This window comes from Phyllopteryx taeniolatus, chromosome 9 (assembly GCF_024500385.1).
Source record: "Phyllopteryx taeniolatus isolate TA_2022b chromosome 9, UOR_Ptae_1.2, whole genome shotgun sequence".
NCBI classification, from domain to species: Eukaryota; Metazoa; Chordata; class Actinopteri; order Syngnathiformes; family Syngnathidae; genus Phyllopteryx; species Phyllopteryx taeniolatus.
Window position 1 is genome coordinate 14,876,961 of NC_084510.1, and position 7,317 is coordinate 14,884,277.

The following is a 7,317-nucleotide window of genomic DNA, read 5'->3' on the forward strand; positions in this document are numbered from 1 at the left end:
ATGTGTTTCTCACAATAGATCAACAAAGTTTCCAATTATAATTATGATCCATAAACTTTGAAATCCGAAGTAGGTTGTTGAGTGATATAATCTTGCTGTCAATTAGTCCATCTTTAATGATTTATGAAATCCATCCTCATCAGTGGATTTGCATCCAAATGAATGACTCAGATTTAATTATTGATGCGATACAACCTACACTATATTGCCAAATGTATTCGCTCACCTGCCTTGGCCCCGATATGAATTTAAGTGACACCCCATTCTTAATCCATCCATCTATCCATTTTCCATACCGCTTTATCTACACAAGGGTCGCGGGCGTGCTGGAGCCTATCCCAGCTATCTTCGGGCAAGAGGCGGGTTACACCCTGAACTGGTCGCCAGCCAATCGCGTGTACATTCACACCTACGGGCAATTTAGAGTCTTCAGTCAACCTACCACCCACGCATGTTTTTGGGATATGGGAGGAAACCGGAGTGCCCTCAGAAAACCCACGCAGGCACGGGGAGAACATGCAAACTCCACACAGGCAGGGCTGGGATTTGAACCCCAGGCCTCAGAACTATGAGGCAGATGTGCTAACCAGTCGCCCACCATTCCACCCATTCTTAATCCATAGGTTTTAATATGACATCGGTCCACCCTCTGCAATTATAACATGTTAAACTCTTCTGGAAAGGTTTTCCACAAAGTTTAGGAGGGTGTTCATGGGAATGTATGACCATTTTTTCCAGAAGCGCATTTGTGAGGTTACACACTGATGTTGGACAAGAAGTCTCCACTCTAAGTCATCCCAAAGTGTTCCATAGGGTTGCGGTCAAGATTGTGCAGGCCAGTCAAGTTCATCCTCATCAAACTCTCTCATCAGTGTCTTTATGAACCTTGATTTCTGCACTGATGCGCAGTCATGTTGGAACAGGAAGGGGCCCTCTCCAAACTATTCCCACAAAGTTGGAAATGTCCATAATATGAGTCCCCAAGGTCCAGTGAAAGGAACTCTGAATGTTACAGCATTCCAAGAGATCTTGGACAGTCAAACAGTTTGGGGATTACCTCTTCCTGTTCCAAGATGTCTGTGCACCGGTACACAAAGCAAGGTCCATAAAGATATGGATGAGAGAATTTGGTGTGGATGAACTTAATTGCCCTGCACAGAGTCCTGCCCTCAACCTGATAGAATACCTTTGTGTGGATTTCGAGTGGACAGTGAGCCAGGCCTTCAATGTGTGGCCTCACAAATATGCTCCTGGATCAATGGACAAAAATTTCCATAAACTCACTCCTAAACCTTGTTGCAAGCCTTCCCACAAGAGTTGAAGCTGTTATAGCTGCAAAGGGGTAGACCACCATCATATTAAACCATATGGACTTACAATGGTGCGGCACGGTGGACGACTGGTTAGCGCGTCTGCCTCACAGTTCTGAGGACTGGGGTTCAATCCCCGGTCCCGCCTGTGTGGAGTTTGCATGTTCTCCCCGTGCCTTCGTGGGTTTTCTCCGGGCACTCTGGTTTCGTCCCACATCCCATAAATAAACATGCGTGGTAGGTTAATTGACAAATCTAAATTGCCCGTAGGTGTGAATGTGAGTGCGAATGGTTGTTTGTTTGTATGTGCCTTGCGATTGGCTGGCAACCAGTTCAGGGTGTACCCCGCCTCCTGCCCGATGATAGCTGGGATAGGCTACAGAACTCCCGCGACCCTAGTGAGGAGAAGCGGCTCAGAAAATGGATGGATGGATGGATGGATTTACAATTGGATATACTGTATGTGAGTCAAGGCAGGGGGAGGAAATACTTTTGGTAATACAGTGTATCTTAATCCAGAAATAATAATGCATACAACAATCCATATACAGTTTGAGATGCAGTTCCATGAATGCAATCTAATGTATTTAATATCAGAAAAGTAAATGACAATTTAAAAAAACAGCATTGCACTCTGTAGCAGCATGGAAGGCTTGAAAATGTCATGACTTCTGAAACTGCTTTCATTGCAGCGAGCAAAACTAAAATTAAAAGCCTCTCTCCCGTCTGCTTTCCTCTCACTACTAATTAAAAGTTAACATATCTCTGGTCCGGGGGAAAAAAGAAGCTAAATGTCGTTGCCAATTCTACATTCTATCACCATTTTATTACTGCTGCAGGCAGACTGCCAAGAGTTTTACTCATGAGGGATGGTTCTTATGCCATTTGTTGACATTATAGTGTCACCATCTACAGTAAACCACTAATTTTAGTTTCAGTGAGCCGCTTTGAAAATTGCTTGATTTTTTTTGTTTTTGTTTATTATTATTGTTCTCATTGCAACTTGTGTAAAACCAAATGTATATTTTGCCAAAGGTTGGCATGATTTCAATAAAATATCTCAAAAATAAGAACAAAAATGATGCCGATTAGGTAAACCACCATATTCCTCCTGACTCATTCAATCCTCGCCCTATGTCAATAGCTCTCCCTCTCTCTCTCTCTATCACACAGACAAAATCCATTTTGTACACAATTCTGATATCACATGTATTTTGTCCAACTACAAGGCACTTGCATATGTGCACATTTTCACAATGAGTTCTTCATTACGCAAGTAAAAAGAAGAATATGATCAAATAGAACTGCAGTGCCTGTTAGCAACCAAGACTTCATACCTGTGATGCGAGTTTTTCTGCATCATGTGCTTCCATGCGTGCATGCAAGGGGTGTGGTCAACACAGTGGGACGATGCACAAAATAACATAAAATCCAGGTAGATGGCTCCATCTTCTGTCAAAAAGAGGTATGTGGCCTGGCCTGTGTGCGTGCGTATGCGTGCCCGTGCTTGTGCGTCTGTGTCAGACCTCCCTTCAGCTTTAGGGGTTGGTTTTATTAAACTCAGTGTTTTTTTTTGTTTTGTTTTTTTTATTTTCATTTAATCACATGCTTAGCTCTTACAGCTAAAAGCTTCAAATAACGATGACAAGATTGCAAACTACAAACATACATGGCAGAAGCTGCTTTCACAACAGCATTTCAATATTCCAAATTGCTGAATTCACAAATTGTTCCAATGTGAATTTACACAGTAAGAGTAAATATAACCAGAGAGTGAAACAAAATCGATTTGGGAAGATGGTTATCCTCCAAGTTGTTTACATTTATCAGCATTATATCCCCATAACAAATAATGGAAATCAAAATAGTTCCAGTTTGAAACTATGGCCATCACAAAAATCTTGGACTGTACATGGATCTTTCAAGTAACATTTTAACATTTGGTGACACCCATAAAGTGTAAAATAAAATAAAGAAATACATTAACCATGATTCATTCATTCATCTTCCCTTCCGCTTATCCTCACAAGGGTCGTTAACAAAAATAAAATCACTTCACCCTTCAGTGATGTACAGTAGGTGTCAAGAAAACAGTAATTGAGGAGAGGTAGATTTGCTGAAAGGCTTCATGTTAAACCACTCTGTTAAAACAACTTAGCTAGAACAACACTGATGTGGTATGCTTAGGATCAGCAGCTGTTTTTATAAACTTACAAAACAACAAATGTTGTACTCATCATTAACTTTGATGACACTTGGCAGTGGAGTGGACCACCGAGTCACACAGACATCACCTTGCCGGTCAACTTTCCCACTCACTCCACATTATCCCTCCTAACGTTAACATGACCTATTCATTTGTCATACAGTGTCTACATGTAAAAGAGTTACTCAACTTACATGGCTTTTTCATCCAACATTTGATCGGTTTGATTGTTGGTGAGTGAGCCAGCATATGGTGCATTCAAGTGTACCGTAAAATTGTGCTTGTGTCTATGAGTGAAACGTAACGGCAAATATTCAGTGGTACCTTGTTTTTTTGCTCTGTTACGTCGCCTTTGATTCTGGTAAAACTTTTGTGTAACTGAACCCACGCTGCCAAGAGGGGTCTGTAACCAAAGGAGAGGCATAACTAGAGGTGGTCGGCACGCCACAGACAGATACTATTGATGCTTCCTGCAGCAAATAACTACACGGTTACATTACAAACCCAATTCCAATGAAGTTGGGATGTGTTAAACGTAAATAAAAACAGAATACAATGATTTGCAAATCATGTTCAGGGTCATGTTTACCACTGTGTTACATCACATTTTCTTTCAACAACTGAGGACACTAATTGTTGAAGCTTTGTAGGTGGAATTCTTTCTCATTCTTGCTTGATGTACAGCTTCAGCTGTTCAACAGTCTGGGGTCTCCGTTGTGAATGTGGTTTGGCATTGTAAGTTACCCATACCATTGGCACTAACACAGCCCCATACCATCACAGATGCTGGCTTTTGAACTTTTTGCGTCCATAACAGTCCGGATGGTTCTTTTCCTCTTTGGCCCGGAGGACACGACGTCCACAATAAGGGCCAAAAAAAAAATGGCATAAGGGCACCTTGGGCACAGGTGCACGGGCCCCTAAAGCTATGCAGGTACAGGGAAAACATGCAAACTCCACACAGGTAAGCCTGGATTTGAATCAAGGTCACCTGTGAGGAAGATGTGCTAAACAGCCATCCACCGTGCCACATATTATATTATTATTATTATTATTATTATTATTATTATTAAGGTCAATATAACCATATTTCACTGAGCAGGCAGGACAGAGAACACCTTCCTACGTTTTCATACGTTCCATTTCTGCATCCATGGATATAATCACACTTTCCCGCTTTGTCATCAATGTTACAAGTTAGAGTTTAAAACAAATATATATAAAATTTAAAATTATTCCTAAAATTAGAGGCTCGCTGTACAGAAAATAGATGGATGGGTGAAGTACTGATGGCAAACAGTAGAGGCCAGCAGAAGCAGGTGCACAGAAGCAACGAAGAAGAACACTTGGTCAGCTCAGATGCCGCCGCGCCGGTGTCGTTCTGAAACAAAGCTCAACAATGGCCGGACTAACACAGTCGTCTCCAATCAAGCGACAAACCACTCAAATCATCCAATGTCTGTTTGCGGACGACGACGAAGTAGACTGCCGTCAGTTTAATGCAGATATGGCAGTGGAGACCGACTGCCCAGTGGCCGGAGGTACATTTCCCAGGAAGAGAATTGTATTGGGACGTTTTGGAAACGATTTGTCAATTCAATATCATACATTTCAGTTCGCTTTTTATTGACATGTATCGATGCTCGAGCCACTTTTCTTTTCCGCGGAGTCCAACTGTACTGTTAGAGGTTAGGAAAAGCGAACAAAGAAAAGTCGCGGCCGGGGTATAACCTGGCGGCCGTACAAACCTCTATTGCCCGGTTCTTTTATTCTGGTCGAGGTAAAACTTCAATGATTTGGCCGAATGAAAAGTTTAACCATGTATTCGAAAATACGAAGTCAAACAAAAAGGTAGGAAAAGGTTCAGCGCTTTAAAAATGTTTAACCACCTACCCCAATTTGAAACCAAAGGTTAGGTGAGCGATAGTAATAAAAAAAAACAAAGGGCGTGTTACCGACCTTCCTGGAGCGAGAGAAAGTTGGCCGGATGTTTGCTATTAACCTGACATTCAGGTCTCACACGCTCGTACTCGGCCTCATAACTACATTTTCGACTATCTCACGTGTAATATTTGGAGGACAATTTACGAAACCGTAAAAAAAATCGCGACTGGATTTTTTTCTCACTATAAATGATCAGGACATGCAACGGCGCTTGGTTCGACATGTCGCTTACCGTCTGTGTGGCCTGGAAGTGCAAAACAATATCACAAATTGTGAAACACTCTTACATTTCAGAAAACACATTAACAAAAGCCAAAACACTTTCACATTTCAGAAAACACATTAACCAAAGCCAAAACACTTTCACATTTCAGAAAACATCCATCCATTTTCTGTACCGCTTATCCTCACTAGGGTCATGGGCGTGCTGGAACCTGTACCAGCTATATTTGGGTGAACATTCCATTTCACAGATTGGCACGCAAGATTCCCCACATGCATTCTTAGGAATCCCACACCCTTTCTTGGCAAAACGCGCCCCGCTTCAACATGATTGGCTCCTGCATCGCTGGAAGGGTAGGCTACGCAGATGTAAAAAGATGTCCATCCCAAATATGTATCACATTTGTACAAAATGAAAATAATTAAAAAAAAGATGTTCGTTATGGTTAAGATTCGGACTAGGTTTGGGGTTAAGGCACTTTAGGATGGGTTAAGGTTAGGATTATGGTGGTTAAGGCTGGCGCACACCGAGCGACGCCGCTGAACCTGACTGAACTATGGCGCAGTGTGCGTGGTTTGGCAGCTGTTTCCACGAGCGGGCGATCTGTCGGCCACTGGTTTTGACTCGAATACAATTTTTAATCGCTGTTGCACGACGCCTTAACGTCGCAGTTTACATTCAATCAATGCACAGAAGGATTGGGTCCCTGCAGCCCCCACTGGGTGGCCAGTTGTCGGGGCGCCTCGGTGGGGCCGGCGGACCGCCCTGGGTCCCTCGGTGTGGGACATGTCCCATCTATCGGGCTGCTCTCGGGTGGACCATTGGGTCCGATCCAGCCCCTCGATTGATTGGGTGGGGTCTTCAGCCTCCGCAGTGCTGGCACAGCAATTACAGTACACTTATGTCAGTCTTTGTGCCTGTAAAACGGTGTCAATTCACTTGCATGTAGCCGCAGGCACACACCCCTGGGACGCTTTAACTGGGTGTGGAACCACGCACTTATTGCAACAAGTAACTCATGAATATGCAAATCCCTTGTGTATCCCCTCATTTATACTCTCGTCCTGTAGGCTTTTATAATTTACATAATTAATCCCACTACACTTCAATTGTACAGCCGGGTTCACGACCCACTGTCCTGCATGCTTCTTCTCCTGTGCTTGTCCTGTTCTATCTTGTCCTGTCCTTCCCTCACAGGGTGTAGCACTACAGCCCCATGCAACACTCATTTAATGTTTCATTGTTGTAGATAATGTAATGACTTACTTCTCTCATCCTGTTTACAATTAGTGCTTTGTCTTTTGTCTTTGTTTCTCTCTCCCCTCTAGAAACTTTGTTCTCTTCGACTGATCGACTGATTCTCAATAAACCTCAATTATAAAACTAAGAAATCACAGCGGAAGCCTAAAAAACCCTACTGTGACACAGTAAAACTGTTCCGGCATACAAGGGATAAAGATGTAACAGCCGAACAGGACCAAAAAAGAAAAGTTTATTTTTTTCATTCTGTTTGCTGTAGTAGTTGTATTACTACAGGTTAAACTTTGCTGATATCTTGCATTATGGAGAAACTGGATGCAATTAATTGGCAAAAAAATATTAACCAAAATTCAATAATAGTGAAAAATATTCAC